The sequence below is a fragment of the Rhinatrema bivittatum genome, chromosome 1, assembly GCF_901001135.1.
Source record: "Rhinatrema bivittatum chromosome 1, aRhiBiv1.1, whole genome shotgun sequence".
Classification (NCBI taxonomy): Eukaryota; Metazoa; Chordata; class Amphibia; order Gymnophiona; family Rhinatrematidae; genus Rhinatrema; species Rhinatrema bivittatum.
The window spans coordinates 72,573,194-72,585,274 of NC_042615.1; the positions used below are offsets into that span (position 1 = coordinate 72,573,194).

The following is a 12,081-nucleotide window of genomic DNA, read 5'->3' on the forward strand; positions in this document are numbered from 1 at the left end:
TTTCAGAAGGCATTTGACAAAGTTCCTCATGAGAGACTTCTAGGAAAAGTAATAAGTCATGGGATAGGTATCGATGTCCTTTCGTGGATTACAAACTGGTTAAAAGACAGGAAACATAGGTTTAAATGGACAATTTTCTCAGTGGAGGGGGGTGGGCAGTGGAGTGCCTCAGGGATCTGTACTGGGACCCGTGCTTTCAATATATTTATAAATGATCTGGAAACGAATACGATGAGTGAGGTAATCAAATTTGCAGATGATACAAAATTATTCAGTGTAGTTAAATCACAAGCGGATTGTGATAAATTGCAGGAGGACCTTGTAAAACTGGAAAATTGGGCATCCAAATGGCAGATGAAATTTAATGTGGATAAGTGCAAGGTGATGCATATAGGGAAAAATAACCCATGCTATAGTTACACAATATTAGGAGCTATAACCCAGGAAAGAGATCTAGGCATCATAGTGGATAATATATTGAAATTGTCGGCTCAGTGTGCTGAGGCAGTCAAAAAAGCAAACAGAATGTTAGGAGTTATTAGGAAGGGAATGGTGAATAAAACAGAAAATGTCTTAAAGCCTCTGTATCTCTCCATGGTGAGACAAAAAGGTACATGTTCTTCCATACAAACCAACTTTCAAAACAACCAATCAATAAAACTAATAAATTTAAAGAGCATGACTGACACTTGATACAACTAATCTCTGTACCTTATCCATTTCTCTAAAAAAGATGCAATCTTACTCATTTTGCTTACCAAAAGAAAAAAAAATACCATTCATTTAGAGACTTAAGTCCACTTGGCTCCATGGAATTTAAATCAAAAAATCAATTTTTGTTCCTTCTGTTGTAATAATAAATCTTGACCACATCCTATGTCAGAACAAGGCACTTCTTCAATTACAAAGAAATGCACATTTTCTAAACAATGTTGTTCTCTAAACAATGAACTACAGAGGAACTTCATAATGTTCATTTAACAAACAACTTTAATGTTCTATTCTTCTTGTTCTTAATGTTTTGGTGGTTTTACCGACTTACAATTTTAGATGGACACTGCATGACAAATATATCAAAATTTGATGAACAATTTGTAAAGCTTCTCAAAAATATTTTGTCTTGGTAATTAGATGTTGAAAACATTTTAACTGAATTGTAACTTGACAAGCCTGCCAACAGCCACGTTTGAAATGGCCTGACAGCACTCGATCATTATCAACACATTTCAAAGTTCTTACTGAAAAATGAGAGGAACCTAAAAGATCTTGAAAAAGCATGTGTTAGGTCTCTATTGAAGAAGGATGGCTAGATCCATTCGACCTATCTAATTATAAACTGGTCTCCTCACTACCTGTTGTTGCCAAATTGCTGGAGAACATAGTTTTATCTCATCTATCCATGTAGAGCAACATCAGAGTTTGCATCCATGCCAATCTGACTTTTAGAAGTCCTTGAGCATTGAAACATTTTTGTTATCTTTGGTTGATACATTTAAAAGGGGATTGAATAGCAGACATAGCTATGTTCTTAAACTATTGGATATATCATCAGCCTTCTACACCTTGGATCACAACATTCTCATTTTTTGATTGCAAGAGTTCATTGTATCTGGTGTCATTTTGCCTTGGTTCCTTCTGCCATTCACATCAAAGTTCAGTGAATCCCAGCAGAGGGAGGCTGATCTTAAGGAAGACCAAGTTTTCCACTAAATCTGGTGCCAGCCATGATGTTATAGACCTGCTCCCCAGAGGGGAAGAGTTATCAATCAGTTATAGATCTGCTCCCCCAGAGGGAAGGAGTTAGCAATCTGTTTTGAATCTGGCTGCGGATACTCCCATTGAAGGAGGAGTTAACAATCTGTTAGTTATTACCCCACCAGGGGAAGCGGAGTTACACTCTGTTATGGATCTTGCTAAGGAGTAGCAATCTGTTAGTACTCTGCTCTTCCAGAGGGAAGGAGTAGCAACTGTTATGCTTTGTTCCTGTAGAAAGATGAACCAGCAACCTGTATGATTCCCATGGGGAGATAGCTATCTGATATGGATCAGCTTCCGCAGAGAGAGGAGTAATGGTCTGATGTGGGTTGGCTCCCACAGAGTAGCAGATGATAATACCACTCTATTAGTGTAGGAAGTAACACTTAGTAGAAATAGTGAATCCCTGGGCCGATGTCAGATGACAGCGCCCTCAAGTGGAGATCCTGAGAGGGATCACCGGCTAGGCTGAAGTATTGAGACAAACACAGATAGTTCTTTATTAGACTGGAAGTAGAACCACCAGAGGTGACAGTAGTGAGTCGATATGCCCGGCAGGGCTGAAGTCCCTCTGATACTGGAACTACGATCTCTGAGTTGCTGAGCTGTAAGGAGAGACTATAGGTAGTGAGTAGACAGGGTATGCTGGGCATAACCAGTGGTAGAAGATACACTCACAATTGTAGATCTCTGTAGTGTCTTCTTCATGCAACAGAGAGTCTTCAGTATACAGGAACAGGAGCCATAGGTGAGTACTGGTTTGTATAGGTAGTCTGAAATAGAACTCACAATAACGGTATATGGGATGGCTTCTGGAATAGAAGAGAGGCTAGAAGAGATTTAGGAACGTAGGCCCTCGAGGAGCGAGTACCGGTTCCTATCTGTTAATCTGTAATAGTAATCCATAAGATATAGGTATGCGATATCTTCTGAGGAAGAAGAGAGTATGAGAAAGGAATTAGGAACATAGGCCCTCGTGGAGCAAGTACCGATTCCTATCTGCAATCTGCAATGGTAACTCACGATCTCCATATCTGCGATAACGTCTTAGACTGAAGGGAGCCTGAGATTAGGAACAATGGCCCTCATGGAGCGAGTACCAGTTCCTGTCTGTAATAGGACTCACTGTATTCACATCTGTGATCACCTCCAGGCAATAGGAGTTTTCTGAGTCTTTGGGAATGTAGGCCCTCGAGGAGCGAGTACCGGATCCCGTCCAACAATCTGAAAACAAGAGTAGAGAGAGTGGAGCCCCCGAGGAGCGGGTACTCCTGGTAAGTTTGAAAAGGCCGAGCAGTGGAGAAGAATTCCCCTTGCTAACTCGGAACGTAGTTGCAAGTAGCGTGGACTGCCAAAGCAAGTCCCGTTGGAGTTCCTTGCTAATTCGCTAGTAGTTAGCAAACAAAGACCTTTTAAATTGAAAACGGATGACGTCATTACGGGGGGAATGCCCCCGAGGTTTGCGCCCTTGCCGGTACAAAGGCTGGAGCGTGCGCGTGCCCTTACATCATCAGGAACATGGCGGATCCATAGCATCAAGCCAGCCCGGGGATACCGGGACCAAAAGGCGGGGAGAAGCCACGGCTGCATCTGTCCTTCTGAGCCGAAGGGTGTCACCACAAAGGTAGAGAGGGTGGAGCGAGGGCGAGAATAGGCACGAACGCAACACATGAACAATGTGGACTCACAATATCCCCTGCCATTGAGAATACTTTTTCACTAGGCATGTGTGTTAGTGGGTAGGGAAGGAAATTCTGGGCTACTGTGTTGAGGGTCGGGCAGACTGTGGGCTTGTGTCCATGACATCGAAGGGCTCTCCAAAATAACACAAGACCAATATTCAAAGGTATCCAGCTGGATAACTTGTGAGCTATCTAATTAAATGCCAACTTTTTAATATGTAAGGCACTTATCCAGCTAGAAATGAGAGTGTTCCATGGTGAATTAATTTTATCTGGCTAACGTAACCAATTTTAATCTGTATCCGGCTAAGTTAACTGGATAACTTTAAGACAACTTCAGAGCTTATTAAGCTTGGACACAAAAAAAAAAATAACAAAAAAAACCAAAAAACCAAGCCCAGCCCAACAATCATGGCTCCCCTCCAGCAAGTGGATTTCAATAACAGACTGAGTGGCCTATGCTCCTCACTGCCCAAGCTCCCCAAAATGTTTTAAAGAACAAATGTAAGCTAAATTTCTGTTTGACTTTACTATTATTAATAAGACTAAAATATTAAAAAAGTATCAGGCCAAGAAGGTGAAACATCTCCCCCTTCAGCGATTCAAAAACTCTGGTAGAGGTCGTTTCCTCCCACTCAACCAAGTCAACCCCATTCCTTCTCCAGCACCCCAAATGTCAAAGGTTATATTCTTTTAATAGAGCCGCACAAGCTGCTACCTTTTATCAGATAACTTTAAACCTAATTGTGATATTCAAAGATAATCAATTAGGGTTAAGTTATCCACTTAGAGGTATCCAGGCAACCTTTTCTGGGGATATTCAGCAGAATATTTATCCTGTCAATATCCTGGATAGCTGCTCTCTTTTGCTTGGGGGAGATCACTGGTCTCTGTTGCCAACTCCTGAAGCTATGGCCTGTGGTCGGAGGGTCTATAGAGAGGGAGGAGGTGGCAGATAAGGATAGGAAAGGAAGTGACAGCTTTCAGGGGTGCTGCTGATGCTGAGAGTACTGCAAGGGGAGCCTGCTCTTTCCTCCTCTGCCTCCCCACTGCCCCTACACCTCTGGTGTTGCCATTCTAGCCCGCACTTTTCCCCAAGGCAATTTTCAAATTATGTACATGCTTTCCTTATGAGAACTGGTGCAAAGCTCACTGGCAAAAATACTCACGGACTTTCTCATCTATATGGTTACTTTTAAAACTTGTCCTCTATATATAGCACATCTGATACTTGTAAATGAGCGTGTAAAATCATACCAAGTGAAAAGTAAAAATAACATCTGGTGCCACTGCCAATGGAATATAATAACTTTCAAGCTGAGTTATCTCAGAAGCTGCAAAAAAACATTTATTTTCTCAGCTAAGTTAAGACCATTAGGGGATGATGTTCAAGAATTTTTACAATAAAAACACCCAAAAAAACTGTTTTGAAAATATCCCCATTATATAGATAAACATGCATGAGCTATGGGCACACATTCTTTTACCCTTCCTAAAAAAGGGACAGAGTTAGACTGGGGGAGTGAAAGCACACACAGATATTTCATTTTCATGTACTTTCCAGAGAAAACATTATACTTGCAACCATGCAGTGTGCAAAAGTACCCAATATGGGGTAGATTTTAAGAGATATGTGCGCATCCATGTGCGTGGGCTATACAGAAAATACAAAAATAAAATAAAATAAAATACAAAATCCTGCACAAGGCTCTCACCACCATCCACAAAACTATCCATAATCAGCTACCACTAGACCTCCAGATCCCATTCAAACTTTACTCATCCTCAAGACCCATCAGAGAAGCATATAAAGGAAACCTACAAGTCCCACCACCTAAATCCACATGTCTTTCATCTACCAAAGAACGAGCATGCTCCACAGCGGGCCCGGCCATTTGGAATAACTTGCCGACTGACCTCAGATTGGAACCCTGCCTCCTAACCTTTCGAAAAAAGACTTAGCTTTTCCTTCAAGCCTTCCCTTAATTTCTAAAATGTCAATATTCCACTCAACCAGACTCCGCTTACCCGACTAGACACTCCCACCTAGTCTCAGAATTTAGTTTCCTCCCAGTTATAGTTTCCTCCCAGTTATGCCGTCCTTTTGCTTCCCGGCTACTCTAGCCCCCCAAGTTCTTTCTCCTTGTTGTATGTAACTTTTTGCTCTTTGCCCTCTTGTTTTTATGGTTAATTATTTAGTCCCTATGTTCCATGTAAACCGATTTGATATGATTCTTTTTTCATGAAATTCGGTATAGAAAAGTTAAATAAATAAATACGGACATAATTTTATAACATGCGTGCGCAGGCGTGTACATGTTATAAAACTGGGGGTTGGCGCGTGCAAGGGGGTGCACAATTGTGCACCTTGCACACGCCAAGCCGCGCTGCCTTCCCCCGTTCCCTCCCCCCTAGCCTGACCTTCCCACCCCTTCCTCTAACCTTTCCCCTCCAGGCCTACTCTAACCCCCCCTGACCTTTGTCTTACCTTTTGCGCCTGCCTCCAGGCAGGACTTACACGCGTCCCAGGGCTTTACGTGCATCGCCGGGCCTTTTTAAAATAGGCCTGGCGCACATAGGGCTTTTAAAATCTGGCTCTGTGTGTGCACTGGAGTCAGTATTGCAAGCTCAAATTTTTAGGTCTCTGGCTGGAATAAAAAGATGTATTCCTATGGAGTGCTACAGTGAGCCTCATTTTTTTCCTCTGAGAAAAAAAAAGTCACAGCTACTCTGCTGAAAAATGATAACATTGCCCCATCTATTCAGTTTGTTCATTATATACTATTGTCACTAGAGGAACTTCCATAAAGACACTTGCTGTGCACATCTAAAGCCCAGAAAATTATAATGTTCAGCAGTAGCCCCTGTAATTGCTATAATTATCAGTATTGAGATGGCTTACTGTGTTTGATGAATAGGCACTTTTTAATGACTTGGTAGAGGTGGATTCCATTTGATTGTATGTGGAAAGGCTAGAAGAGTTTAGCAACTGGACAGAGAGGTTATCAGGGACAAAGAGTGCTGTACTTATCCTACTGATAATAGTTCTTGCTCATACACAGCAATTATGTATTAATTAACAGCATATTATTGCACAGCATCAAATAAACCAGGTGGAAATGGATGCACCTAGCTGTACAACCTCTTGTCACTAATGGAAACCTTTGAACACTTTTGTTTTCATAATTACAAGCAATAGCTAACCAGGATGATACATTAGATCAGTGGTTCTCAACCTTTTTTCTGTCGGGACACACCTGACAGATGGTTCTCACATGCGTGACACACTGACCCATGATCGTCACAGGGCTAGATGTAAATGTACAGTTTGCATCCACGGGAACCCCCCTGATCCACAATAATGGATGTAAAGCAGAATTATGACATTCCCCATTCAACTCATCTACAAAAAAGATATTCTGGTTCTGGTGTCATCTCAGTAACAGCAACTCAAACTCCTTCTACTTTCAGGCTCAATAGCCCTACTTATGAAAAGACAGCAGTTTACCACCAATGCATGTCCTCTTGAGAAAACGCAACAAATAAGACTGATAAAACACTTACATGCTAGTAAAATATCTCTGTAACAGACACAGAACCGACCTAACATACTCCCAGGATCTGTAGTAATGCACATAAACTAATCCACACACAGTTACACCTGTATTATGGAATACACTCAAACAGGAGCAACCCTATCTATGAAAAGGCAACACTATAAATATTAAAATCAGGCCCTAAAAACCAATACAACCTCTTATTAGGAAAACAGAACTAACAAGCAGCTATAGATCCCCACACAGAAATAATTGTAAAACTATACTAATAAGCAGAATAAATGTTTCACAACAACTATGAACAGAATAACATCCAACAATTAAAAACTCATAAAAACTATTAAAAATTCTCCAAACACCAATAAAATATTTCAAAAAAAGCAGACACATCACATAATATTAAATAATTAAAATGGCAGTCAATCAAGAAAAATAAACTTAAAAAGCCACCTTTACTTACCCCCTCCAGCAGCTGTCCTACTCCTCTTCCATGCAGGCTGTAGCACACACCAGAAGCAGCAGTAGTGGCTAAGCTCTATACTCATGGTCCTCTTCCTTAGGGCCCATGTCTCTCACACACACACACCATACCAGTCATGCCCCCATGACCAGTTTCTGTCTCTCACACACCAATCATCTCCCAGTCTTTGACAAACACACCAGTCACCTTCCTGAACAGTTTCTCTCATGCCATACACACACACACAGGCTTCCCACTCCCGTGTTCCACTTACATATATGGGCTTCTCACTCTCATAATCACTTTCTCTTTCTCACATACACTCACCAGTCTCTCACTCCCATGCTTGTTCTCTCCACATGCACAGGCTTCTCATTCCCATAATCACTTTCTTTCTCTCACACATACACACACACCAGTCACCTGATCTCTCTCATGCATACACACACACAGGCTTCCCACTCCCATGTTCTCTTTCAGATATACAGGCTTCTCACTCCCATGCTGTGTCTCACACACACACAGGTTTCTCACTCCCATGCCCACTCTTCACCTGCACAGGCTTTTCATTCCCATAATCACTTTCTCTCTCTCACACATACACACACACCCGTCACCTGATCTCTCTCATGCATACACACACACAGGCTTCCCACTCCCATGTTCTCTTTCAGATATACAGGCTTCTCACTCCCGTGCTGTATCTCACACACTCCCATGCTCACTCTTCACATGCACAGGCTTCTTATTCCCATAATCACTTTCTTTCTCTCTCTCACATACACACAAACACACACCAGTCACTTGATCTCTCTCATGCATATACACACACACATAGGCTTCCCACTCTCATGTTCTCTTTCAGATATACAGGCTTCTCACTCCCATGCTGTGTCTCACACACACACAGGTTTCTCACTCCCATGCCCACTCTTCACCTGCACAGGCTTTTCATTCCCATAATCACTTTCTCTCTCTCACACATACACACACACCCGTCACCTGATCTCTCTCATGCATACACACACACAGGCTTCCCACTCCCATGTTCTCTTTCAGATATACAGGCTTCTCACTCCCGTGCTGTATCTCACACACTCCCATGCTCACTCTTCACATGCACAGGCTTCTTATTCCCACATACACATACACACACACCCGTCACCTGATCTCTCTCATGCATGCATACACACACATACACAGGCTTCCCACTTCCATGTTCTGTCTTACATACACAGGCTTCTCCCTCCCATGCTGTGTCTCACACACACCCAGGTTCTCACTCCCATGCTCACTCTCTTCACATGCACAGGCTTCTCATTCCCATAATCACTTTCTCTGTTACACACACATACACACACACCAGTCTCTCTCTCTCATTTCCATGCTCGCTCTCCACGTGCACAGGCTTCTCATTCCCTGAATCACATTCTCTCTCTCACATTCACATACACACCAGTCACATACCGTCACCTTACCAACCAGTCTCTCTCATATACATGCACACACACAGGCTTCCCACTCCCATGCTTTCTCACATACCCAGATTTCTCACTTCCATGCTTTTTCTCTCTCTCTCTCTCTCTCACACACACACAAACACACATCCCTGACTGTCTCACATACACATCAGTCATCTCCCTGAGCAGTCACTTTCATTGTCTCTCACATATACACATACATCAGCTCTCTGACCAGTTTCTCTCAATCACACACATACTCTCGATCAAATACATTCTCTCACTTACACACAGGCTCTCAATCACACACATTCTCTCACACACAGGCTGGCTGGCTGCTTCTCTCTCTTTCTGTCACTCACTTCCTCTCTCTCTCCCTCCCCCCCCCCCCCCCAACGGTAGCTGCTCCTCCTCCTCCAGCCCCCGCAGGCCAATAAGGAAGAATTCCATCGATCGCGGGAGGCTCCTGCTGCTCTCTCCTCTCCCGATTACCGTCTGCTGCAATAGCTTGGGGGCCGATGCTGCAGCGGCCGCTGCTACTTCATCACGCGGCACGGCCTTTCTTCTTCCCGCGCACCGCGTATCACTTCCTGGTCCGGGGGGGGGGGAATGCAGGCGCGGGAAGAAGAAAAGGCCAGCCGCGGATGCCACAGATTTTTTTTTTTTTGCACCGCTGCCGTTGCCGCTGGGCTTGAACGTGCTGATAGCCCGGCGGCAACGGCAGCGGTGCAAAAAAAAAAAAAATCTGTGGCATCCGCGGCTGGCCTTTTCTTCTTCCCGCGCCTGCATTCCCCCCCCCCCGGACCAGGAAGTGATACGCGGTGCGCGGGAAGAAGAAAGGCCGTGCCGCGTGATAAACTAGCAGCGGCCGCTGCTAGTTTATCACGCGGCACGGCCTTTCTTCTTCCCGCGCCTGCATCCCCCCCCCACCCCGGACCCGGAACAGGAAGTGGTGCGCGGGAAGAAGAAAGGCCGTGCCGCGTGAGAAAGGCCGTGCCTGCTAGTTTATCACGCTGCACGGCCTTTCTTCTTCCCGCGCATCACTTCCTGTTCCGGGTCCGGGGGGGGATGCAGGCGCGGGAAGAAGAAAAGGGCAGCCGCGGATGCCACAGCTTTTTTTTTTTTTTTTGCACCGCTGCCGTTCCCGCTGGGCTTGAACGTGCTGATAGCCCGGCGGCAACGGCAGCAGGGAAGAACGAGCAGCGGGAGGGACCGGGAGCCACGCGACACACCTGCCGGTGCTTGGCGACACACTGGTGTGTCGCGACGCACCGGTTGAGAACCGCTGCATTAGATGGAAGAGTCATGGAAATTGCCGAAAATTTGTCATTGTTTTGATGGAAAAAAAATTGCTTTTGGTGAACCCGCATGTGAAAATATCTATAGTTATTTAGATTTTAACCCTAAAATGTACCATAAAGAACATATTTTCTGTATCAGTGATTCATAAGAGCACAGCTAGGCATTAAGAAATTATTCACAAAATAATAAACCATGTGATATTAATTGCCAATATTATTGAGCCTTTGACAAAACCCTCATTCAAGAGCAAATGTCCACAAACTGTGCTGTGTTTGACAATATTCACTTATAAGGATATGTGATCTATAACAAAATATAAAGTGAACTGCTCACCACAAATGTTTTGTAATCATCGGGTTTGTCAACAACATGGAATTTTTTGTGAAGAAGATTCTATCTTGATTTTTCTTTTTTTCCGTTTTTTCTTTTTTTAACACTTTTTGAAAATATTTTAACACTTTTAAATCATATAGATTAGAAACAATTTCGATGCCTTGTAACCACAGAAAAAAAGAGGACACATGATGTCCTGCAGCGGCACCAGACTTAAAAGCCTTGCCTGGAACGCCTGATTGAATGAGGCAGCATTAGCTTTAAATGCTCTCTCTGAAACGCCTGACACTGCACGTGTTTCGTAGGAAAACTTCATCAGGGGCTCGGACTTCAATGTCACTATAAAATAAAAATCGTAATTAAACCATGATAATAAAACATTCTGTAAAGTCCATTTTTAAGTAACATATGCGTCTCTCTGTGAATGGAACTCCTTTCAGCGTCTTGTTCATGCTCGGAGTTTTCAAAAATGGAGCCGCCATAGAGAAAAAAGGGGGAGTATTTAAACTGATGAATGACTCATAAACCAACCAATGGGAGCCCAAAACTGAACGATTACAACCAATAGATGCCCTAGAAAACAGCCTTTTAAATCAAGGACATCCATTCAATATTATCATTCATTCCCGCTGGATACTCATTTGCTAATTTAAAAATGCAACGTTATTCTTTATAATTTAATTCAGAACGTTTATATTTGGTTATAGATCACATATCACATATCATTATAAGTGAATATTGTCAAACATGGCACAGTGTGTGGACATTTGCTCTTGAATGAGAGTTTTGTCAAAGGCTCAATAATATTGGCAATTAACATCACGTGGTTTATTATTTTGTAGAATTTGTTACATTGATACTACGGTTCATATCCAGTTTGTGTGTTACAGTACAATATTAAGAAATTATTAGCATAATTTGTAATAACCATAAATGTTAGTCTAAAATGAGCTTTAGCATAGTAGTATTAGCTAGATTTCTTCCTCTTTTGACCTTTTCCTACATCTCAGACTTTTTGCCATTATGTATTTCATTTGTATATTTCTCCAGTATTATAGCTGCACCATTGGTGGTTAGTGAACATAAGAACATAAGAAATTGCCATGTTGGGTCAGACCAAGGGTCCATCAAGCCTAGCATCCTGTCTCCAACAGAGGCCAAACCAGGCCACAAGAACCTGGCAATTACCCAAACACCAAGAAGATCCCATGCTACTGATGCAATTAATAGACAGAGCAGAACCAATTGCATTAGGCGTAAGAAAGAACAGGACCAATCATGTTTCATCACTTTCTCTTCCAGCTTATCCCTGCTGACAACTGTATGTCATGACTTCATTTTTTTTTTAGCTGAAAATGAAATTAGAAGAACTTTGAGCAGTAACCATTTTGTTCTCAGTTATTATTCTGTTGGATCTTAGAGGGAAAAGACAGAGATTCTGAAGCTCCTTCCTTCAAACTTTAGAATTAAAGAAAATCTTATAAAAAAAACCTATTCAGATTAATTTACAGGAGAAAGGAAAGTAAGTTATT

The 12,081-nt window shown here is 42.6% G+C and overlaps 1 long non-coding RNA gene across 1 annotated transcript in view; it reads right to left on the reverse strand.

Moving 5' to 3' along the window:
• The window catches only part of LOC115079981, a 33,799-nt gene extending 22,799 nt beyond the window's left edge, over positions 1-11,000 (reverse strand). Inside the window, exon 1 of the long non-coding RNA XR_003853476.1 lies at positions 10,550-11,000. This is a non-coding gene — a long non-coding RNA (uncharacterized LOC115079981). The remainder of the gene's footprint in view (positions 1-10,549) is intronic.
• Between the last annotated feature and the right edge of the window lie 1,081 nt (positions 11,001-12,081).